General features: G+C 44.0%; 1 protein-coding gene across 3 annotated transcripts in view; it reads left to right on the top strand.

The window, feature by feature from the left end:
* LOC140493998 (growth hormone receptor-like) overlaps nt 1-26246 on the top strand; it is a 198477-nt gene that overhangs the window by 102913 nt on the left and 69318 nt on the right. The window lies entirely within an intron of this gene.

Genomic DNA, 26246 nt, shown 5'->3' with positions numbered 1-26246 from the left:
AACCTGGTGTTGTGTGATTTTTAACTTTGTACACCCCAGTCCAACACTGGCATTTCCAAATCTCAAAAAACAAAGTATCAAGTAGAGAGTGATGACTGGCAACCAATCTGTGTCCACAACACTATCTGTACGTAAACATCCACAATATAACACTGTAATCTGATCGCCTGGTGGCTAAGCAACCAAAAAGACTTTGACCGGTAAATCAGAGTGAGTATGAATCCAGTGTTAAAATGTGCCAATGTTAAAGTTGCCTCTGTTACACAGCCTTATAGTTGATCATTTGCAGAACAATGCTGCAGATTTGTCAAAAAACAAAAAAACTGCAGATGCTGGAATCTAAAATAAACAGACAGGAGGCTGGAAGAACACAACAAGCCAGGCAGCATCAGGAAATGGAGAAGTTGATGTTTCGGGTGAAACCCTTCTTCAGGAATGGGGCTGGGTGTAGGGGGAGCTGCAGATAAAGGGGTGGCAGGGCAGGGTTGTGAAGTGGGGATAGGTGAAGACAGGTAGAGGGTATGACCTGGTTGGCCAATGAGAGGAATGAATCTGGTAGGTGGCAAGAATGAGTAATAGGGAGGGGGAGGGGCTAGAAGATTAGTCTGGGGATGGGAAGGGAGGTTATATGAAATTGGAGAATTCAATGTTGAGACCTTTGGGCTGTCCAGGCCGAAGATGAGGTGTTGTTTCTCCTAATTTTGGCATGGCTTGTTGTGGCAACAGAGAAGGCCAAGGATGGACATGTCTGAAAGGGAGTGGGAAAGGGAACTAAAATGGGCAGTGACTGGGAGGTCCAGTCAGCCCATGCATGCCCGGCTGCGATGATCGGTGAACCGTTCCCTAAGTTCATGTTCGGTCTCCTCAATGTAAAGAAGACTACATTGAGAGCACCTGGTGCAGTAAACTAGGTTGGAACAGAGGCAAGTGAACCTCTGTCTCACCTGGAAGGACTGTTTGGGGCCCTGGATGGAGATGGACGGTGGTGTGCCGGCAGGTCTTGCATCTTTTCCAATTGCAGAGGTAGGTACCTGGAGGCTCTGGGTGGGGGATGCCGGTGGTCGGTGGGGAGAGTGGCGCAAACCAAGGATTGTTGAAAGGAACGGTCCATGTGGAAGGCAGAGAGGGGTGGGGAGGGGAAGATGTTCTTGGTGATGAGGTCTAGTTGGAGTTGGCAGAAGTGTTTAAGGATGATGCATTGGATGTGGACACTAGTAGGTGGTAGATGAGGACAAGGGGACTCTGTCTTTATTGCGTGGGGGTGGGTTACAGCAGTAGAACGAGAAATGAAAGTAGTGTAGCGGAGGTCTGTATCCTGCAAGCTATACCTTCTCCCACCCAGTATCATGCAAGCTGTATCCTTCCACCTTGTATCCTGCAAGATCTCCATCCCAATCTCCGATTTCCTCTGCCTCCACTGCATCTACTCGGACGAGGAGACATTCCATTTGCGAGCATCCCAGATGTCCACCTATTTCGAACAACATGCTTTCCTCTCTCCATCATCCAGACAGACCTTTGCCACATCACCATCCCCCATTCCACTGCTTCAACATCCCCCATGCAATAAAGACAGAGACCCCTTGTTCTCACCTACCTCCCCACAAGTCTCTGTATCTAACGCCAACTCCAACTAGACCCCACCAATCAAGAACATCTTCCCCACCCCTCCCTGCCTTCCGCAAGGACTGTTCCTTTTGATAGACCTTGCTTTGCACCACTGACCCCCATGAATCCCGAGGTACCTTCCCCTGCAACTAGAAAAGATGCACAACCTTCCAGCACCTCACCCCTCCTCACCTCCATCCAGGGCCCCAAACAGTCCTTCCAGGTGAGACAGAGGTTGACCTGCCTCACCCGTAACAACTTCTCCTTTGAATCCTCCCACTTCCTCCAGACCAAAGAGGTAGCCATGGGCAGACGTATGGGCCCCAGCTATGCCTGTCTCTTTGTTGGCAACGTAGAGCAGTTGATCTTCCGTAATTACACCGGCACCACTCCCCACCTCTTCCTCCGCTACATTGATGACTGCATTGGCGCCACCTCGTGCTCCCGTGAGGAGGTTGAGCAATTCATCAACTTCACCAACACATTCCACCCTGACCTTAAATTTACTTGGACCATCTCTGACACCTCCCTCTACTTCCTGGACCCCTCCATCTCCATTAATGACGACCAACTTGACACTGACATTTTTTACAAACCCACCAAATTCCACAGCTACCTGGATTACACCTCTTCCCACCCTACCTCTTGCAAAAATGCCATCCTGTATTCCCAATTCCTCTGCCTCCGCCGGATCTGTTCCCAGGAGGACCAGCTCCACCACAGAACACACCAGATGGCCTCCTTCTTTAGAGACCGCAATTTCCCTTCCCACGTGGTTAAAGATGCCCTCCAACGCATCTCGTCTACATCCCCCACCTCCGCCCTCAGACCCCACCCCTCCAACCGTAACAAGGACAGAACGCCCCTGGTGCTCACCTTCCACCCTACCAACCTTCGCATAAACCAAATCATCCGCCAACATTTCCGCCACCTCCAAACAGACCCTGCTACCAGGGATATGTTTCCCTCCCCACCCCTTTCCGCCTTCCGCAAAGACCGTTCCCTCCGCGACTACCTGGTCAGGTCCACGCCCCCAAACAATCCACCCTCCAATCCTGGCACTTTCCCCTGCCACCGCAGGAACTGTAAAACCTGTGCCCACACCTCCTCCCTCACCTCAATCCAAGGCCCTAAAGGAACCTTCCACATCCATCAAAGTTTTACCTGCACATCCACTAATATCATTTATTGTATGTGTTGCTCCCGATGCGGTCTCCTCTACATTGGGGAGACTGGGCGCCTCCTAGCAGAGTGCTTTAGGGAACATCTCCGGGACACCTGCACCAATCAACCACACCGCCCCGTGGCCCAACATTTCAACTCCCCCTCCCACTCTGCCAAGGACATGGAGGTCCTGGGTCTCCTTCACCACCGCTCCCTCACCACCAGACGCCTGGAGGAAGAACGCCTCATCTTCCGCCACGGAACACTTCAACTCCAGGGCATCAATGTGGACTTCAACAGTTTCCTCATTTCCCCTTTCCCCACCTCACCTTAGTTCTAAACTTCCAGCTCAGTAACTGTTCCCATAACTTGTCCGGACTTGTCCTACCTGCCTAGCTTCTTTTCCACCTATCCACTCCACCCTCTCCTCCTTGACCTATCACCTTCATCTCCTCCCCCACTCACCCATTGTACTCTATGCTACTCTCTCCCCACCCCCACCCTCCTCTAGCTTATCTCTCCATGCTTCAGGCTCACTGCCTTTATTCCTGATGAAGGGCTTTTGCACGAAAAGTCGATTTCAAAGCTACTTGGATGCTGCCTGAACTGCTGTGCTCTTCCAGCACCACTAATCCAGAATCTCCTCCCACCTAGTTTACTGCATCAGGTGCTCCCGATGTGGTCTTCTCTATATCAGGGAGACCAAATGTAAACTTAGGGAATGGTTCGCTGAGCATCTCAGCCAGGCCCGCAGGGGCCGACCGAACCTCCCAATCACTGGCCATTTCAATTCCCCTTCCCACTCCCTTTCTGACATGACCATCCTTGGCCTCCTCCATTGCCACAATGAACCAAACTGCAAATTGGAGGAACAACACCTCATCTTCCGCTTGGGCAACCCACAGCCCGGAGGTCTCAACATTGAGTTCTCCAATTTAAAATAACCTCCCTTCCCATCCCCTGACTCCCTTTGCAGCCCTTCGTCACTCCTTCCACCCCTCCCTGCCACCAACCAGATTGATGCCTCCCATTGACCAACCGGGTCGTCCTTCTTCCTGTCTTCACCTATCCCCACTTCACTACCTTGCCCCCACCACCTCCTTTATCAGCAGTTCCCCTACACACACCCCAATTCCTGAAGAAGGGTTACATCCGAAAAGTCAACTTTATCACCTCCTGATACTGCCTGGCTGTGTTCTTCCAGCCTCCTGCCTGCAAATTTGTCTAAAAAAGTTACCACTTGACACATTACATTGGAACACTTGCCTCTTGAACCTCAACATTTGTTTTAATTAAGAACAGACCCACAGGCAGGACATCACCAAAGCTGAATGAAACAAGGTAAAGAAAGAAAAGACTTGCGATTAGATAGCACCTTTTCATGGTTGGAATACTGGCAAGTGCTTCATAGCTATGCATGTTGTCTTATGATTCACTGTATGCAGTATACTTTTCAGAGTCATACTCATGATGTCATCACTATACCCTAACCTACAATCTGAAGATATAAAGATTACAGACTTCATATCAATGCAAGCTACTGAAGCGAGACAAGTGTTATTATTATTACCAAATTGTTTAATATTAGCCCACTAATATGCCTTTGACTGTAATAATTGCATATATCAAGAGGTGTAATAAATAGTTGTGGAATATTTCAATATTACCTTACCAGTCAAGATTAGAGTGGTGGTGGAAAGGTACAGCAGGTCAGGCAGCATCCGAGGAGCAGGAAAATCGACATTTCGGGCAAGAGCCCTTCATCAGGAAATTCTGTTTCCTGATGAAGGTCTCTTGCCCGAAGTGTCAATTTTCCTGCTCCTCGATGCTGCCTGACCTGCTGTGCTTTTCCACCACCACTCTAATCTTGACTCTAATCTCCAGCATTTGCAGTCCTCACTTTCGTCTACTGCCTTACCAGGAGCTACCATAAGCATTGCTACACCAGGTGCCAATACTCTGATGGTGATAAAGGTCACACCATTGTAGTAGTTCAGTGTCTCTTTATACTGTAGTCACTGCTGTCAAGGTTAGCAGAGGAGGCTCTCAATAGACCTGTACTGGTACTAGTCTCAGACTACAGCTTCAATAGCGAAAGACAAATCTAACTCCACTGTTAACGAGGGGGCAAAAGTGGGAGAGGAAATTTTTAAAAGACAACAAATAACACTTTGTAATAGGCTTCTGTTTAAACAATTCAAAATAATAGAGTTGGATTGTAGCCATGCACGACTGGCAATGTAACTGCAGACAAATAATCTTTTATTGTCACATTTTACTAGGAAGTTCAAAGAAAAACCAACAGGAGATTTGACTGAAACCAGTCTTGTAAATCTATCTCTTCCAGTGTCAACTGGAAGTTTTAGATTCACCCCATAATAATGAAGCTGTCAATAACATTCTTAAAAATTCATTCATGGGATGTGGACATCACTGGCTGGACCAGCATTTAGTGCCTGTCCCTAGCTGCCCTTGAGGAGATGGTGGTGAACTTCCTTCTTTAATCGCTGCAGTCCCTGGGCTATAAGTAGACCTACAATGGCCATTAGGAGGGACTTCCAGGATATTGACGCAGAGATATCGAATGAACAATGATATATTTCCAAGTCTGGATGGTAACTAGCTTGAAGGGGAACTTGTAGATGTTGGTGTTCCCATGTATCTGCTGCCCTGTCCTTCTAGATAGAAGTGTTTTAGTTTGGAAGTTGCTAATAAATTGATGCTGATGTAGTGTATATGGATTTTTAGAAGGTGTTTGATACTATGTCACACAACTGACTTGTCAGGAAAGTTATAGCTGATAGAATAAAAAGGACAGTAACAACATATTTGAAAAATTGGCTGAATTATAAGAAACAGAGAGTAAGGGTCAACGGTCACATTTTTGTGCTGAAAGAGGTGTGTGGTGGAGTTCCTGAGGCATCAGTATTGGGATCCTTGCTTTTTCTGATATTTATTAATGACTGTGTGCAGGTGACAATTTTAAAGTTTGTGGATGACCGCTGAAGTGTTCCCCAACTGGGAGGGAACATTCCTGTCTGGTAATTGTTGTGTGGCATGGTCTCTCCGCTCCACGAAGTACTGGACGACAAAGGGTGCTCTATTGGTCATGTCCTATGTCTGTCTTCTGAGGAGATTGTTGCAGTTTTTTGCTATGGCATGTTGGAACTGCCGATCGATGAATTGAACATTGTATCCCATCCTTATGAGTGTGTCATTCAAAATCTTTAGGTGTCCATTGTGTTCCTCCTCATCTGAGCAGATCCTGTGTATGTGAAGGGCTTGTCCGTAAGAGATGGCTTTTTTAGTATCTTTAGGGTGGAAGCTAGAGAAGTGCAGCATTGTGAGATTATCCATGGGTCTGCGGTGAAGTGTCTGTCCTTGATGCAGATGCCTGTGTCCAAAAATGAGACTGATTCTGAAGAGTAGTCCATGGTAAGTCTGATGGTGGAATGAAATTTGTTGATATTGCTACATATTGTTTCAGTGATTCCTCACCACGAGTTCAAAGGAAGAAAAGTTCTTTACCTGTGAAGATGACCTCACCTTGGGTTCATGTTGTGCTACATGTGACCCGACCATTCTGTTCTATATCTGTAAAATCTTCCTTGCAGTCCTGTTTGACACCATCATCTTGATAAATTGTTATGATCTCTCTACCTTAATTTATTTGTACAGTTCAGGATTACATATTACTTTGGTTAGACCCTTGGTATGTGACTTTTATACCTATTATGTTATTCCAGTCATTTAGTTTACCTCCAGCACCACCTTATTTTTAATTTTTTTGTATTTATGTCTCTGCCTCATTTAATTGAATTATAGGTCAACTCTTCGCTTGTTATTCAGCTGTTGACACTTTACTCACACCCATCTAACACTCTAGGTCACCTGCAGAGACTTATTATTCGACACTCCACTCACTCCAGTTCTATGATCTTTTGACCTCTCCGTCCATGATCTCTTTGCCTATAAATTCTGTAACTGTGAGCTCTTCCATCCCACTACACCCTGATGAAGGGGGCTGCGCTCTGAAAAGTTGTGAGTTCAGATGAACCTGTTGGACTGCAACCTGGTGTCATGTGACTTGTGACTTTGACCTCAGCTTTATTAATAGGGGTATAGAGTACAAGAGCAAGGAGGTGATGTTGAATTTGTACAAGACACATGATAGATCTCAGATGGAGGATTGTGTATAGTTGTGGGTGCCACATCATAGGAATAATATGAATACATTGGAGAGAGTACAGAAACATTTTATAAGAATGTCTCCAGGAATGAGAAACTTCAGTTATGGGGAAAGATTGAAGAAGTTGGGACTTCTTCACCTTGGACAAGAGAAGACTTAGAAGAGATTTGAATGAAATTTTTAAAATCATGAGAGGTCTTGACAAAGTAAATAGAGAGAAATTTGTTGCCTCCTGTAAATGGATTGAGAAACAGGGCCCAGATTTAGAGTGTTTTGCTAAAGAAGCAAATGCAAGATGAGAAATAAACCTTTTCACACAATGAGTATTTAGAATATGCAGTGCATTGTCTGAAAATGGTGGGAATATGTTCAATTGATTAAGTTTAAAAATCACACAATACCAGGTTACAGTCCAACAGGTTTATTTGGAAGCACTAGCTTTCAGAGTGCTGCTCCCTCATCAGGTGGTTCAACTGAGACATTGAAGGAGGCAGTGGATGATTATTCAAATAGAAATGATGCTCAGGATTATGGGGGAAAAGGCAGGTGATTGGGACTCAATTAAAGTGCTCAAAGAATCAGGGCAGACATGATGGGCTGAATGGCTTCCTGTGATATAAAAAGTCTCCCAAGTAATGCAACTGGAAGGTGATTGCAAAATCTGCCTTTGTAAACTCACAATGGAAGAGGAGACAAGTCACTTTGCAGCACAGGTCTGAGGTACTGCTGAGAAAGGAGAGATGCTCTTGCAGATTTCCATATTTGTCTTGATCTTCTTGTGTCTGTCCAAATGAATGCAAATATCTAAAGATTCTTGGTCAAAAGCTGAGGAAAAATTCCAAGCTGAGTTGACAATCCTCATTGTGTTTTCATGCTGTATGACTCCATGACTCTATTAGATTCTCGGCAAGGTTGGAGGGTTAGGCAGCACTATGACCCGTTGCAGCTTGATATTTGCCTCTGTGTAGCTGCATGCACCCCCTTCACGTTTTACCTACAGAGATCTTTCATTTTATTTATTTGTGTGATGGCAAGGCTGAAACACTGAGCCCTGGGCATTCAAGACGCCTCAATTACCACAGGACTGAACTATTAGAGAGTTGTAAGCAGTGGTCAAAGATCCTCCATTATCACAGGACTGTAATTATAGAGCCCTTTGAACTCAAAACCTTGATTATCATGCACTCTGATGGTTCAACATGACACAACAAAGCAACTAATTTGTCTCAATTTCTCTGGTTACCTATTGATCATAACTGGGTACACAGTGTTCTGAAAATCTGTACAGCAGCAGCTGGAGAGCAGACAAATGAAGGTCATTAAACACCACAAATGAGAGCAATTTGGAAACAGCAGAGTACTAGGATCCCAAGGGACATATCCAGCTTAATACAAGCCTCACAACCACAAAACAGAGGAAATATCGATGGCAACAAGTTGAATTTTAATTGTATTTTGAACTTAAATGAAGATCCCAGATCATATTATTGACATAGAGCCAAAAGCAGATAAGTAAGAGCATAACACATAAGACAGAAGTAGGCCATACAGTCCATGGAGTCTGCTGCACCATTCAAAGAGATCATGGCTGATCTGATAATCCTCAACTTTTTGCCTTTTACAATGACCCTTGATTCTCTTTGTGGGAGAAAATCTGTTTCCCTGTCCACCCACAGCATGGCCACAAAGAACATAAGGAAGCATGTCTGCCTAAGCCACAACAGAAACTTCCCAGAGTGCCTCAGCCTTGACCAAACAGGCTAACTAAGACACGAGGCAGCAAACGAGAGATGACTCCAGCCGCTTCCAGACTGGGGATTCCACTTCCCGAGACAGCCTGACAATAGACTTCCTAGCCCTCAGTAAGCACAATTGCTCCTGAAGCCCTAAAGGCTGCTTCGCTCCTCACACATACTGGAATTCCACCAAGGAGGCTCAGACTGAAAGGCACCAAGGTACCTTGCTTGTTTGTGGACTAACCACAATGGAAACCCATTGATGCCAGGATGAGAAACATTAGCACCTATTCTCACAGAAGATCGGACTCTTCTAACTCAATCACGGACTGATTGCTGCTACTGGACTGCTGATGGTCCTCCCATTGATTATGTTTTACTCTTGACTGTACTGTAATTCACCAGCGATATTGCTTGTAGTAAACAGCTTGTCAATTTCACCCAATCCGTGCTTGTGTGGTCTCTGTTCAATTGGGTAACTTCTCCAACACCCTTACTGATTATAATACTGATTCTGTCTATTTCAGCGCTGAACATACACAATGATACAACTTCAACAGCCCTCTGCGGTAAAGAATTCCACAGATTCATGCCCATCTGAGAGAAGAAATTCCTCCTCGTCTCTGTCTTAAATGGGTGACCCCTTATTCTGGCATAATGCCCTGTGGTCCTAGACTCTCCCACAAGAGGAAACAACCTTTTCACATCTCCCCTGTCAAGTCCCCTAAGAATCTTGTTTGTTTCAATAACACCACCTCTCGTTCTTCTAGACTCCAATGAGTACAGGTTCAACATTACTCAATCTCTCCTCAGAAGAAAATTTCTCCATACCCAGAATCGACATCGTGATTCTTTTCTGGTCTGCCTTCAATGCTACTACAGTATATCTTTCATTGGATAAGGGACCAAAGTTGCTTACAATATTGTAGGTATGGTATAACTAGTGGCTAAGGGAAGTATTATTTCCCCAAAAGCATACTTTGTTCTTAACATTCATAATAACAAATTATAAAACATTTTGATTTGAATATCAAAGTGTCTGCCATAAAATTCAGATTGTCCCCTTACAATGTGTTACACTTTATCTGATAGTAATCGTGTTAATATTACTTTACAGAATACATTAATATCAGATATGTAGACCGAGGGCAAAATGATTCAAATAGGTAATTACAGAAAGCACCATACATATAATTTTTAAGGGACCGTGTCAAAGGCTTTACTGAAGTCCACATTGACAACATCAGCCACTTTTCCATCATCAACCATCTTCATCGATCAAGTTACTGAGGCATGACCTCCCCCATACAAAACTAAGCTGTCTGTCACTAATAAGTCAATCTGCTTCTAAAATCATATCGATCTTTTCCCAATGTCAACCAGCACCTGGATGAATACATGAATAGAAAGGGAATATTGGAATATGGATCCTGTAAGTGAAGACAGTTTTAATATGGTAACGCAAAATGTGTCGGCACTGGCTTGGAGGTCTAAGGGCCTGTTCCTCTGCTGTATTGCTATTTGTTCTTTTTTTTTCTGTCCACAGCATCTTCAACTGGAGGTGCTTCAGTCTATTTTCAATACTTCTAATTCATAATCTATCTCCTTCACAAGGCACACAGGTGAGGGGGTTCTCCAATTTGCATCCCCTCAGAGCACTATCGCTGAAACTTCTTGGGCAGTGGCCTTACGTGCATAAGGTCTCTTAAATAGAGCAGCTAACACACAGAATAAAAAAGATTTTGGGGACACACACCATTTGTTCCATGAGGTTTGATAAGTTTCTTGTTTCATATGATTAAACAATTGAGTCATAATCTACAAGTTCAAGGAACTACGTCTATGCTTAAGCACACTCGAAGGCTAACACTCCATTTGCTGAATGCATTCAGCATATTTCAAGGACTCTTAAAGTTCCTTTCTTTCTTCTTATCACTTCTATCTAATTTACTTCAGATACTAATGGTACAACTTCAAGAAAAGATACAGAAAGAAGTGAAGATTTAGCTGCCTGGGAATTTTGAGATGGTGTTGCCAAGATGATCTTGGTCATTTTTTTAGATTAGATTATATTACAGTGTGGAAACAGGCCCTTCGGCCCAACAAGTCCACACCGACCCGCCGAAGCGCAACCCACCCATACCCCTACATTTACCCCTAACCTAACACTACGGGCAATTTAGCATGGCCAATTCACCTAACCTGCACATCTTTGGACTATGGGAGGAAACCGGAGCATCCAGAGGAAACCCACGCAGACACAGGGAGAACGTGCAATCTCCACACAGTAAGTCGCCTGAGGCGGGAAATGAACCCGGGTCTCTGGCGCTGTGAGGCAGCAGTGCTAACCACTGTGCCACCGTGCTGCCCACAATGGGATCATGGGATCAAGAATCAATCCTGTGGGAGTCCAAAAGTCGTGGGAGCAGAATGAGGCACCATTGCTAGTCTCTAGACAGACAAGAAAGAAACTGAGCATGTGTAGTCCCACCCAACTGAAAAGTGGCAGTTGAAGGAGTAGGAGAATATGGTCAACTCTGTCAATAGCTGCAGATAGGTGAAGGAAGCTGAGGAAAGATAGGTGACCCTTGTCATCGTCACTTAAGATGTGATTGGACACTTTGACAGGATAATTTCAGTATTGTCACATGGAGGGAAGCTAATTAAAATGGTTCAAACATGAAGATCACAAGGTTGATTCTGGGTTTGGAGGAATTTTCTTCTGAGGAGAAGTTGAGTAATGTTGAGATTAGATTAGATCAGATTCGATTAGATGTGGAAACAGGCCCTTTGGCCCAACCAGTCCACACCGACCCTCTGAAGAGCAACCTACCCAGACCCATTCCCCTACATTTACCCCTTCACCTAACATGACAGGCAATTTAGCATGGCCAATTCACCTAACCTGCACATTTTTGGACTGTGGGAGGAAACCGGAGCACCCAGAGGAAACCCATGCAGACACAGTGAGAATGTGCAAACTTCACACAGACAGTTGCCTGAGGTGGGAATTGAACCCGGGTCTTTAACGCTGTGAGGCAGCAGTGCTAACCATGCTGCCCAGATTGAGCCAGTACTCAAGAATTTTATTAGATTACTTAGTGTGGAAACAGGAATTCAGCCTAACAAGTCCACCCAGACCCATTCCCCTACATTTACTCCTTCACCTAACACTACGGGCAATTTAGCATGGCCAATTCACCAAACCTGCACATGTTTAGACTGTGGGAGGAAACTGGAGCACCCAGAGGAAACCCACGCAGACACGGGGAGAATGTGCAAACTCCACATAGACAGTTGCCTGAGGCGGGGATTGAACCTGGGTCTCTGGCGCTGTTAGGCAGCAGTGCTAACCACTGTGCCACTGTGCCGCCCACTGGAGTTTACAAAAATGAGAGGTGGCATTAGTGAAATATACAAGATTCGTAGAGGACTTGGGAGATTTGGGAAACAAATAAAGTAGGAGCAGGAGTAGGCCATTTAAGATGATCATGGCTGACCATCCAACTCAGTCTCCTTTTCCTGTTTTCCCCATAATACCCTTTGATAGGCTAGTTTAATTTGGGAAACTTTGTTAGCATTGACGAGTTGGACCAAAGGATCTGTTTTCATGCTGTACGACTCTATGACTTTATGATCCCTTTAGCCCGAGGAACTAAATGTAATTCTTTCATGAAAATTTTGGAAAGCAAGTCGAGGTTGAAGATGGACAACTAGTTCCGGTAGTTTGGAAAGACAAAAGTGTAAAGGATGGTGTTTATGAGGTGGTGGTGATGGATGGATGTGAAATAGATAGCACCTGAGTAGACAGAGAGTTTCAGTTATTATGGTAGAGATGTCAGCTATTTGATGGGAAAGTGGTTGTAGGATCAAGAGGTGGATTTGGAGATAAGCTTGGAGAAGACCTGAGAGGAAGGAGAAATTCGAAAAGGTGGGAGTTTGGGGTTGGGCAGTATGTCTGGGAAACTTGAGTCTGATGGATAGGGAATGTGAGGAACCTGAGGCAGAGCTGAATGGATAGATTCAGTCTCACTGACAAGGGGTGTAGGGAGGGGGGTTCAATTGCATAGAAAATTGCAGAATAAGTTAAAGTTGGGGGGGACTCAGCAGAAGTTATTAAAGTTTCTAGAATAAGTAACAGGACAGAGAGTATGGAAATGTCAGGAATCTAACTTCAGGCACAACAGACAAGGGGACAGTTATGAAAACAGGGGCAGTCAACACAGGACTGAGGGTGTTGTATTTAAATGTACGCAGTGTATGATTCAAGGGAAATGAGATTGTAGTGCAGAATAAAATAGAGGGGTACGGTGTTATGGGTGTCACAGAGATGTGGCTGCTGGGAACTAAATAAGGATAAACATCCTATTGAAAAGATAGGCAGATGGGCAGAGGGGACAGCATTGCCATGTTAGTCAGAAATGAAATGAAATCAGTAGCTCGGAATGATACACAATCGAAAGGCCTAGAATCTGTGTGGGGAGAGTTGAGGAACCACAAAGGGAAAGGATGTTCCTGATGGGAGTGGTGTCCGGGTCTCCTCGCAGTAGTCAGGATGTGGGGAAGAAAATAATTCGGGAGATCGAAAAGACATGTAAGAAAGGCACAATAATGATCATCCTGGGGGACTTCAATATGTAGGTGGACTGGGAAAATCGAGGTGGGAGCTGATCCCAAGAAATTTGTGAAATGTCTGTAAAATGGATTTTTTTTGGAGCAGTTTGTGGTACTAGGGAACTTGCAGTTCTGGATTTGGTGATGTGTAATGAAGCAGACTTGAAAAGGGGCTTAAGGATCCCTTGGGATCAGTGACCAGAATATGATAAATTCACCCTGCAATTTGAGGGAGAGAAACTGGAATCAGATGTAACGGTATTACAACTTACTAAAGTCAACTATAAAGACATAAGGGAGGAGCTGTCCGGAGATGAGCAGAAAGGGAGCCTAGCAGGAAGACAACAGAGCAGCAATGGTAGGAGTTTCTGGGGGTAATTTAGGGGGCACAGCGGGAATTCATCTCAAGGAAGGAAAAACATACTAAAGGGAGGACAACGCAACCATAGCTGACCAGGGAAGTCAGGAGAGCATAAAAGCAAAGCAAAAAACATTCAATGTGGTGAAGATTAGTCGGAAGACAAAGGATTGGGAAATCTTTAAAAATATGGAGAGGATAACTAAAAAGAGCAATAGAGGGGAGAAGATGAAATATGAAAGTAAGCTCGCTAGTAATATAAAAGAAAATTGCAAGAGTTTTTTTTAGACACATAAAAGGTATGAGAGGGGCAGAATGGATATTGGATTGCTGGAAAATAAGACTGAAGCAGTAATGGGGAACAAAGAAATAGTGCAGCAACTGAATAGGTACTTTGCATCAGTTTTCATAGTGGAAGACACCAGCACACCAGATCTTCAAGTCAGTCATGGGCAGAGTTTTGGCCGTCACTAAGGAGAAGGTGCTGGGCAATCTGAAAGGTCTAAAGGTAGATAATCACCCAGATCAAATGGACGACACTCCAGAGTTGAGAAGGAGATAGCTGAGGAAGCATTGGTAATGATCTTTCAGAAATCACTGGAGTCAGGCAGCATCCTAGAGGGAAAATGACTGCTGTAAACCCCTGTTTAAGCAGGGAGAGAGGCAGAAGACAGGAAACTATAAGCTGGTTAGCTTGAACTTTGGTTGTTGGTAAGATTTTACAGTCCCTTATTAAGCATGAATCTGCAGAGTACTTGGAAGTGCATGGTAAAATAGAGCTTTGTCAGCATGGCTTTGTCAAGGGAAGGTCATGTCTGACAGATTGGTTAGAACTCTTTATGGAGATAACAAGCAAGTGAGACAAAGGTCTTGTCCACTTGGATTTCAGGAAGGTTTTGACAAGATTCCACACCAGAAAGCTGCTAAATAAAATAAGAGCCCATGGTGCTTGGGCAAGGTACTGGCATGGGTAGAGGATTGGCTGACTGGCAGAAGGTAGAGGGTGGGGATAAAGGGTTTTATTTCAGGATGGTAGCCAGTGACTATGGAATACCACAGAGATCAGTATTGGGACCACAACTATTCATATTATACACTAATGACCTGGATGAAAGAACTGAGCACATTGGTGTTACATATGCAGATAACACAAAGATTGGTTGAGGGGTAGGTAGTGCTGAGGAAGTAGGGAGGCTGCAGAAAGACTTAGACAGGCTAGGAGAGTGGGCAAAGAAATGGCAAATGGAATGGCATAGGTGATATACCTTGTTAGGAAAAATAGAGGCACAGATTATTTTATAAATGTGGAAAGGTTTTGGAAATCTGAAGCAAAAGGGACTTAGAAGTCTTCTAGAACAGAAGAGCTGAGGCAGTATAAGGTCTGGTCAGACCACTTTTGAAATATTGTGAGCAGTTTTTGGCCCCATATCTAAGGAAGGATTTGCTGGCCTTGGAAGAGCTCCACAGAAGGTTTACAAGAATAATCCTTGGGATGAAGGGCTTGTCATATGAGGAGCGGTTGAGCACGTTGGATCTGTACTTGACTGAGTTTAGAATGATGGGCCTTGAAGTCATAGAGATGTACAGCACAGAAACAGATCCTTTGGTCCAACTCATCCATGCCAACCAGCTATCCAAAATTAATCTAGTCCCATTTGTGAACACTTGGCCCATATCCCTCTAAACCCTTTCTATTCAAGTACCCATCCAGATGCCTTTTAAATATTGTAATTGGAACAGCCCCCACCACTTCCTCTGGCAGCTCATTCAGATGTTCACCACCCTCTGTGTGAAAAAGTTGGCCCTTAGGTCCCTTTTATATCTTTCCCCTCTCACCCTAAACCTATGGCTCTAATTCTGGGCTCCCCCAACCTAGGGAAAAGACCTTGTCTATTTACCCTATCCATGACCCTCATGATGTTATAAACTTCTATAAGGTCACCCGTCAGCCTTCAACGGTCCAAGGGAAACAGCCTATTCAACCTCTCCCTATGGCTGAAATCCCCCAACTCTGGCAACATCCTTGTAAATCTTTTCTGAACCCTTTCAAGTTTCACAATATTCTAAATAACTACTTCACTATCCTATCTACCTGAGGCTCCACTTTCAAGGAACAATGAACCTGCAGTCCAAGGTATCTTTGTTCATCAATGCTCCCGAGGACCTTACCATTAAGTCTATAAGTCCTGACCCTGATTTGCCTTTCCAAAATGCAGTTCTCCCTGTATTCCATGAGATCTAACCTTGCTAACCAGTCTCCCATGGGGAACCTTGTCGAATGTTTTAATGAAGTCCATATAGATCACATCCACTGCTCCACCCTCATCAATCCTCTTTGTTACTTCTTCAAAAAACGCAATAAGGTTTTTGTGAGACATGATTTCCCACGCACAAATCCATGTTGACTATCCCTAATCAGTTCTTGCCTTTCCAAATACATATAAATCCTATCCCTCAGGATTCCCTCCAACAACTTGCCCAACACTGATGTCAGGCTCACTAGTCTATCATTCCCTGGCTTTTCCTTACCACCTTTCTTGAATAGTGGTACCACGTTAGCCACCTTCCAATCTTCTGGCACCTCACCTGTGACTATTGATTATACAAATATCTCAGCAAGAGCCCCAGCAATCACTTCCCTAGCTTCCCACAGAATTCTAGGGTACACCTGATCAGGTCCTAGGGATTTATACAACTTTATGTGTTTCAAGTGAACTAGCACCACCTCCTCTGTAATTGAAACTTCCAGAATACTGAGCCCTAGATAAAGTGGATGTGGAGATGTTTCCACTCATAAGGGAGACTAGGACCCAAGTACACAGACCTAGACTGAAGGGACAATGCTTTCAAACTAAAGTGAGGAGAAATTTCTTCAGCCAGAGTGTAGTCAATGTGTAAAAATCATTGTCGCAGTGGGCTGTGGAGGCCAAGTCATTCATTGTATTTAAGACACAGATAGATCAGCTCTTGATTAATCACAGAATCAAGGTTTACAGGGAAAAGGCAGGAGAATGGGTTTGAGAAACATATCAGCCCCAATCAAATAATGAAGCAAATTCGATGGGCCAAATAGTCTAATTATACTCCTATATCTTATGGTCTGATTGTCACCCCTTCCCTGGGGATTAGTTTAAGTTTATTTCATTATAACACCTCTTGATTTCTGATTATCCTTTGGAAATTTCCTAAGTTTTTTGTAGTGGATGCATGCTGTTTAAGGCCACTGCCATTTCGATGTTCATCATCATCTCCCAAGATTCACATCTCTTGTGTGGTGGAGTCAGGTTCAAACAGCATGTTAAAGAAAATTTGACTTATTTGAACTGGAAGAATGCGCAGGGTTCAAGGGAAAATGCAGGAGAATGGTGCGAACTGAGATGCTCATTTGGAGAATCAGAGCTCAGCCATGGTGGATCAAATGGTCTTGTTCTGCACTGTGATGATTCTGTACTCTGGCGGTTTGTTCCATATACACAGCACCTCCTGCATGAAAGAGTTGCCCCTCAGGTCCCTTTTAAATTTTTCCGCTCTCACCTGAAACATATGCCCTCTAGTTTTGGACTCCCCTACCCTGGGAAAAGACCTTCACTATTCACCCTATCCATGCATCTCATGATTTTATAAACCTCTATAAGGTCACCCCTCAGCCTCAGATGGTCCAGGGAAAATAGCCTTAGCCGATTCAGCCTCTCCCTATAGCTCAAACCCTCTAACCCTGGCAATATTTTCTGAACCCTTTCAATTTTAATATCTTTCCTATAGCAGGGAGACCAGAACTGAACGTAACATTCTAAAAGTGTCCTATACAGCTGCAATCCACTTTGGCAAGTTGAATGTTGGGAATTTGGTGCCTCTTTAAAGGTGTATGTAATTTACAGCTGATTTGCAGCAATGGCCGGGATTTCAGCCAGCTCAGTGATCCGGATTTGAAGGGCAGCTGCTGTGTCTCTGCTTTCACTGACAAACCTGGTAAAGTATTGGACTGCAGAAATGGATCCAAGGCCTGTTTAAGGACCAACAAGATCACAAATAATTCTTAAATGAGGAAGGCCATTTCACGCACCTTAATCCAAACAGATTAACCTTTCACTCCTTGTTGTTGCATTGAATAATTTCTTAAATGATTCTTCTATTCAGATACATTAACACTATGGAATACAGCGAAAGAATTATATTCCATCCCCTTCACGAGAGACGCAATTTTATACAAACGAATGGGTCTAAAGGCCCCTGATGGCTTGCATCCTACAATTCTAAAAGCAGTAGCTAGTGGATGCATTGATTGTAACAAGACAAAAATAGGTGCAAAGGCAAATTATAGAGTCATTAACTTATACTGCATGGAAACATACCCTTTGGTCAAACTCTTCCATGCTAAACAGATATTCTAAACTGATCAAGTCCCATTTGCGAGCATTTGGCCTATGTTCCTCTATACCCTTCCCATTCATTTAACAATCAAGACGCCTTTTAAATGATGTATTTGTATCTGCCTCCACCGCTTCCTCTGGCGGTTTGTTCCATATACACAGCACCTCCTGCATGAAAGAGTTGCCCCTCAGGTCCCTTTTAAATTTTTCCGCTCTCACCTGAAACATATGCCCTCTAGTTTTGGACTCCCCTACCCTGGGAAAAGACCTTCACTATTTACCCTATCCATGCCTCTCATGATTTTATAAACCTCTATAAGGTCACCCCTCAGCCTCAGATGGTCCAGGGAAAATAGCCTTAGCCGATTCAGCCTCTCCCTATAGCTCAAACCCTCTAACCCTGGCAATATTTTCTGAACCCTTTCAATTTTAATATCTTTCCTATAGCAGGGAGACCAGAACTGAACGTAGCATTCTAAAAGCATCCTATACAGCTGCAACACCACACCCCAACTCCGATACTCAGTGTTCTGAACAATGAAGCCATGTATGCCAAATGCCCCCTTCACCACTCTGTCTACGTATGACTCCACTTTCAAGGAACTTTGCACCTGTGTCCCAAGGTGGTCTTGTTTGGAAACATTCTCTGGGGCCCTACCATTAACTGTATAAATCCTGCCCTGATTTGCCTTACCAAAAAGCAACACCTCACGTTAATCGAAATTAAATTCCATTTTCCATTCCTTGGCCATTGGCCCATCTGATCAAGTTCCCATTGTACTCTGAGATAAACCTCTTATCTGTCGACTAAACCACCAATTTTGGTGTCATCTGTAAACCTACTAACCATATCTCCCATATTCACACTGAAATCACTTATATAAATCACAAAAAGCAGTGGACCCAGCACTGATCGTCGCAGAACACCAAGTTGTGAGAGGGATACAAACAGTTTACAGTGAGATACTGAAATATTAAATAAGGGGCAAATGGAGTAAATGTGGGAAAACGTGAGATTGTTCGTTTGTTCTCCCTTGGACTTGGAGGTAGTTGTGCATGAAACACAGAAAGCTAGTACACAGGGAGCAGCAGGTAATTAGGAAGACTAATGGAATGTTGACCCTTATTTGAGGGGTTTCGAATATAAGAGTAGGGACGTCTTACTGCTTGTGTACAAGGTGCTGGTGAGACCACATCTGGAGTACTGTGAGCAGTTTTCGTCCCTGATTTAAGGAAAGGTATTCCTTCATTGGAGGCACTTCAGATCAGGTTCACTACAATGATCCCTGGTATTGAGGGATTGTTTTATGAGCAAATGTTAAACAGATTGGGACTCTACTTCCTGAAATTTAGAAGAATGAGAGCTGATCTCATTAAAACAAATGGGATTCTTAAAGGGTTTGACAGAGTAAATGCTGAGAAGACATTTCTCCTCAGGGTAGAATCTAGGACCAGACAACATAGTCTCTGAATAAAGGGGCACCAATTTAGGTCTGAGATGAGGAGGAATTTCTTCTTTCAGAGGGTTGAGCGTCATAGAGTCATAGAGATGTACAGCATGGAAACAGACCCTTCGGTCCAACCTGTCTATGCCAACCAGATATCCCAACCCAATCTAGTCCCACCTGCCAGCACCCGGCCCATATTCCTCCAAACCCTTCCTATTCGTATACCCATCCAAATATCTCTTAAATGTTGCAATTGTACCAGCCTCCACCACTTCCTCTGGCAGCTCATTCCATACACGTACCACCCTCTGTGTGAAAAAGTTGCCCCTAAGGTCTCTTTTATATGTTTCCCCTCTCACCCTAAACATATGCAATCTAGTTCTGGACTCCCCCACCCCAGGGAAAAGACTGTCTATTTGTCCTATCCATGCCCCTCATAATTTTGTAAGCCACTATAAGGTCACCCCTCGGCCCCAGTCTATTCAGCCTCTCCCTATAGCTCAAATCCTCCAACCCTGGCAACATCCTTGTAAATGTTTTCTGAACCCTTTCAAGTTTCACAACATCTTTCCAATAGGAAGGAGACCAGAATTTCATGCAATATTCTAACAGTGGCCTAACCAATGTCCTGTACAGCCGCAACATGATCTCCCAATTCCTGTACTCAATACTCTGACCAGTAAAGGAAAGCATACCAAACGCCTTATTCACTATCTTATGTACCTGCGACTCCACTTTCAAGGATCTACGAACCTGCACTCCAAGGTCTCTTTGTTCAGCAACACTCCCGAGGACCTTACTATTAACTGTATAAGTCCTGCTAAGACTTGCTTTCCCAAAATGCAGCATCTCGCATTTATCTGAATTAAACTCCATCTGCCACTTCTAGCCCATTGGTCCATCTGGTCAAGATCCCATTGTAATCTGAGGTAACCTTCTTCACTGTCCACGACACCTCCAATTTTGATGTCATCTGCAAACTTACTAACTGTACCTCTTATGCTCACATCTGAATCATTTATATAAATGAAGAAAAATAGTGGACCCAGCACCGATCCTTGTGGCACTCCATTGGTCACAGGCCTCCAGTCTGAAAAACAACCCTTACCACCACCCTCTGTCTTCTACCTTTGAGCTAGTTCTGTATCCAAATGGCTAGTTCTCCCTGTATTCCATGCGATTTAACCTTGCTCACCAGTCTCACATGGGGAACCTTATCGAACGCCTTACTGAAGTCCATATAGATCACATCTACTGCTCTGCCCTCATCAATCCTCTTTGTTACTTCTTCAAAAAACTCAAATCATGTTTGTGAGACATGATTTCCCACACATAAAGCCACCTTATCTATTAAACATATGCATAAGATTAGATTACTTACAGATTAGATTAGATTACTTACAGTGTGGAAACAGGCCCTTCGGCCCAACAAGTCCACACCGCCCCGCCGAAGCGTAACCCACCCATACCCCTACATCTACATTTACCCCTTACCTAACACTATGGGCAATTTAGCATGGCCAATTCACCTGACCTGCACATCTTTGGACTGTGGGAGGAAACCGGAGCACCCGGAGGAAACCCACGCAGACACGGGGAGAACGTGCAAACTCCACACAGTCAGTCGCCTGAGGCGGGAACTTTCATTTTATAAGCACCAATGGTTCCTTAAAAGAAAAACAATCATAGATCACCAAATGCAAAATAAATCAATTTATCTCTGGTTCTTGAGCTGCAGGGATTGAAACAGATATTCAAGCAAATGTGCAAGCAAGGCCTTACCACAGAGAGCTGTGGGGCACAGTCATAGGGATGTACTGCACAGAAACAGAAACAGAAACGCTTCACTCCCACACATCCATGCCGACCAGCACGGCACGGTAGCACAGTGGTTAGCACTACTGCCTCACGGCGTCAGAGAGACCCAGGTTCAATTCCCGCCTCAGGTGACTGACTGTGTGGAGTTTGCACATTCTCCCCGTGTCTGCGTGGGCTTGCTCTGGTTTCCTTCCAAAGTTGTGCAGGTTAGGTGAATTGGCCATGCTAAATTGCCCATAGTGTTAGGTGCAGGGGTAAATGTAGGCGGGGTGGGTGCGGGTCAGTGTGGACTTGTTGGGCCAAAGGGCCTGTTTCCACACTGTAAGTAATCTAATCTAATATCACAATCTAATCTAGTCCAATGTGCCAGCACCCAGCTCATATCCCTCTAAACCCTTCCTATTAATTTACCCATCCAGATGCCTTTTAAATGCTATAGTTTACTAGCCTCCACCACTTCCTCTGGCAGTTCATTCCATGCACATGCCACCCTCTGCATGAAAAAGTTGCTCTTTTGGTCTCTCATATCTTTCCCCTCTCACCCTAAACCTGTATCCTCCAGTTCTGGACTCCCCCATCCCATGGAAAAGACTTTGTCTATTTATCCTATCCATGCCCGTCATGATTTTATAAACCTCTATAAGGTCACCCCTCAGCCTCAAATGCTCCAAGGAAAACAGCCCCAGCCTATTTAACCTCTCCCTATAGCTCAAATTCTCCAACCCTGGAAACATCCTTGTAAATCTTTTCTGAACCCTTTCAAGTTTCACAACGTTCTTCCATAGGAAGGAGATCAGAATTCCACGTAACATTCTAAAAATGGCCTAACCAATGTCCTGTACAGCCGTAACGTGATGTCCCAACTCCTGTACTCAATACTCTGACCAATAAAGGAAAGCATATCAAACACCTTCTTCACTATCCTATCTACCTACTCTACTTCCAAGGAGCTATGAACCTGCACTCCAAGGTCTCTTTGTTCAGCAACCCTCCCTAGGACCTTACCATTAAGTGTATAAGTCCTGCTAAGATTTGCTAAAATGCAGCACCTCACACTTCTCTAAATCAAACTCTGTCTGCCACTCCTCAGCCCATTGGCCTATCTGATCAAGATCCCATTGTAATCTGAGGTAACCTTCTTTGCTGTCCGCTACGCCTCCAATTTTGGTGTCATCTGGTCACAGCCCTCTAGTCTGAAAACAACCCTCCACCGCCACCCTCTGTCTTCTACCTTTGAGCCAGTTCTGTATCCAAATGGCTAGTTCTCCCTGTATTGCATAAGATCTAACCTTGAAAACTAGTCTCCCATGGGAAACCTTGTCGAACACCTTACTGAAGTCCATATAGATCACGTCTACTGCTCTGTCCTCATCAATCCTCTTTGTTACTTCTTCAAAAACTCAATCACGTTTGTGAGACGTGATTTCCCACGCACAAAGCCATGTTGACTAACCCTAATAAGTCCTTGCCTTTCCAAATACATGTACATCCTGTCGTTCAGGATTCTCTCCAACAATTCTCTCCAACAACTTGCCCACTACTGACATCAGGCTCACCGATCTATAGTTCCCTGCCACCTTACTAATCTTTGAGGGGCCCTATTCTCTCCCTAGTTACCCTTTTGTCCTGAATGTATTTGTAAAAACCCTCTGGATTCTCCTTAACCCTATTTGCCAAAGCTATCTCATCTCCCCTTTTTGCCCTCCTGATTTCCTTCTTAAGTATACTCCTACTGCCTTTATGCTCTTCTAAGCATTCACTCGATCTATCCTGTCTATACCTGACATATGCTTCCTTCTTTTTCTTAATCAAACCCTCAATTTCTTTTGTCATCCAGCATTCCCTATACCTACCAGCCTTCCCTTTCACCCTAACAGGAATATACTTTCTCTGTATTCTCGTTATCTCATTTCTGAAGGCTTCCCATTTTCTAGTTGTCCCTTTATCTGCGAACATCTGCCCCCAATTAGCTTTTGAAAGTTCTTGCCTTATACTATCAAAATTAGCCTTCCTCCATTTTCGAACTTCAACTTTTAGATCCAGTCTATCCTTTTCCATCACTATTTTACAACTAATAGAATTATGGTTGCTGGCCCCAAAGTGCTCCCCCACTGACACCTCAGTCACCTGCTCTGCCTTATTTCCCAAGAGTAGGTCAAGTTTTGCATCTTCTCTAGTAGGTACATCCACATACTGAATCATAAACATTTCTTGTACACACTTAGCAAATTCCTCTCCATCTAAATCCTTAACACTATGGAAGTCCCAGTCTATGTTTGGAAAGTTAAAATCCCCTACCGTAACCACCCTATTAATCCTACAGATAACTGAGGATGGGAAAAATTTCTGGCTGTAACAGGCTGCTCTTTTTTGAGGTATTTTCAGTGTTGGAGTGATTTCCTTGAATTCCAGGAGCAGCAATTACTATTTGATATGCTATTGCATTGTTTTGGAACATTGGAGAAAAAAAAGTCAAAACAACAGCACCTTTAAAAGGGAGAATAACAGACAAAGGCAGCACATGGTCAGGTCAGTGCAGGAGAGAGTGAGAGAGAGAGTGAGAGAAAGAAACCCACACTGCTAACTGACACAGCAGTGAACCTGTGCAGGTACTGCCTTTTGTGTTAAATTCATATATTGCTGGACATTGGAGTGTATCTAGGAAAATTAACAAACAGTGAAATTCACAACTGATCTTAGAGGAAGTTAAAAATCACACAACACCAGGTTATAGTCCAACAGGTTTAATTGGAAGCACGCTAGCTTTCGGAGCGACGCTCCTTCATCAGGTGATTGTGGAGGGCTCGATCGTAACACAGAATTTATAGCAAAAATTTGCAGTGTGATGTAACTGAAATTATACATTGAAGAGAGGAACCTGTTAGGGAGAGATCACAGCACAGAAACAGATAAATGAATAGTTTTAAGTATAGCCTTGCTGGAAATCTACAATAGTGAGTAAAGTGTGTTCTTTCTTTCTTATACATTTTATTTGAGATATGTCTCTTGATTAAACTTTAAAATAAACGCCATAAGTATTAAGTTAGCCTGGAGCAGTATTCTGTTGAGGAATATGACTGTGCTATTTTCTGGGTCTGTAGATTGGAAGAAGCAAAAATGACCCTTAGTAGAGTGCTATGCTGCTCTTGTTGGATGTGGGGGTACCAGGAGAGTTTACATATGACTGAGGATTATATCTGCAATAAATGCCTTGGTTTCAAATCCTATCAGATTGAATGGAATGGTTGGAGAAACAGTTAGAGGCAATGAAGAATTTACAAGAACAAGGGGATGTGATGGATGGCAGTTATAGAAAGGGAGAAAAGTTGCAGATACAGTCACATACATAGGTTAACTCCAGGCAAGGTAAGAGAGATAGGCAGGTAGTGCAGGAGTCTTCTCTGGCTATCCCCATTTCAAACAAGTGTGCAGTTTTGGGAAATATCAGGAGTGATTGATTCTCAGGGGAATGTAGCATGAACAGCCAGGTTTCTGGTATTGAGACTGGCTCTAATGCAATGAAGGGTACATCAGGTTCCAAGAGATCTTTTGTGTTAGGGGACTCTCTTGTCCGAGGCACAGACAGATGCTTCTGTGGTAGGCAGCAAAAAATCAGAATGGTGTGTTGCTTCCCTGGTGCCAGGATCAAAGATGTCTCAGAGAGGGTGCAGAATGTTCTCAAGGGGGAGAGGGCCCAGCAGGAGGTCATTATACACATTGGAACCAACAACATAGGAAGGGAAAAGGATGAGATTCTGAAGGGAGAATGTAGAGAGTTAGGCAGGAATTTAAAAAGGTCCTTGAGAGTAGTAATATCTGGATTACTCCCAGTGCTACAAGCTGGTGAGGGTAGGAATAGGAGGATAGAGGAGATGAATACATGGCTGAGGAGCTGGTGTATGGGAGAAAGATTCACATATTTGGATCATTGGAATCTCTTCTGGGGTAGAAGTGACCTGTACAGGAGGGACAGATTGCACCTGAATTCGAAGAGGATGAATATACTGGCAGAGAGATTTGCTGGAGCTGCTTGGGAGGATTTAAACTAGTAAGATTTGGCAGTGGCGGGGGTGGGGGGGGGGGGGGGGGGGGGGGGGGGGGAGGTCCGAGGGAGATAGTGAGGAAAGAGATTATTCTGAGACAGTTGAGAACAGAAGCAAGTCAAACAGTCAGAGCAGGCAGGGACAAAGCAGAGAACATGGTAGGACTCATAAATTAAACTACTTTTATTTCAATGCAAGAGGTCTAACAGGGAAGGCAGATGAACTCAGGGCATGGTTAGGAACATGGGACTGGGATATCATAGCAATTACAGAAACATGGCTCAGGGATGGGCAGGACAGGCAGCTTAATGTTCCACGATACAAATGCTATAGGAGAACAGAAAGGGAGGCAAAAGAGGAGGGGGAGTGGCGTTTTTGATAAGGGATAGCATTATAGCTGTACTGAGGGAGGATATTCCTGGAAATACATCCAGGGAAGTTATTTGGGTCGAAATGAGAAATAAGAAAGGGATGATCACCTTATTGGGATTGTATCATAGACCTCCTAGTAATCAGTGGGAAATTGAGAGTCCTCGTGTAGATTTAAGGCTGAGATAGATTCTTGATCAGTCGGAAAATCAAGGATTTTGGGGAAAATGGAGGAAAATGGACACGAGGGATGTCGGATCAGCTGTGATCCTATTGAAGGGCCGAACAGCCCATTTCTGTTCCTATTTCTTATGGTCTTATGGTACACTGTAATGAGTTAGTTATTATCCTCCTATACTGCATCTGATTTGATCTGTGCACCAGGTGTATGGCAAAATATTTCTTGGCTTCCCAGTTCTGTGCAGGTCTGGGACTATAAACTGTACTTATTCCAATGTGCTGAAAACTTTTTCTGAAGGGATGAAGACCCAAAGTGGCTCAGTGGATAAGTTGAAGGTATCAACTTTGC

The sequence above is a fragment of the Chiloscyllium punctatum genome, chromosome 2, assembly GCF_047496795.1.
Source record: "Chiloscyllium punctatum isolate Juve2018m chromosome 2, sChiPun1.3, whole genome shotgun sequence".
Taxonomy (NCBI): Eukaryota; Metazoa; Chordata; class Chondrichthyes; order Orectolobiformes; family Hemiscylliidae; genus Chiloscyllium; species Chiloscyllium punctatum.
This window is presented reverse-complemented; position numbering and strand designations above follow the sequence as displayed.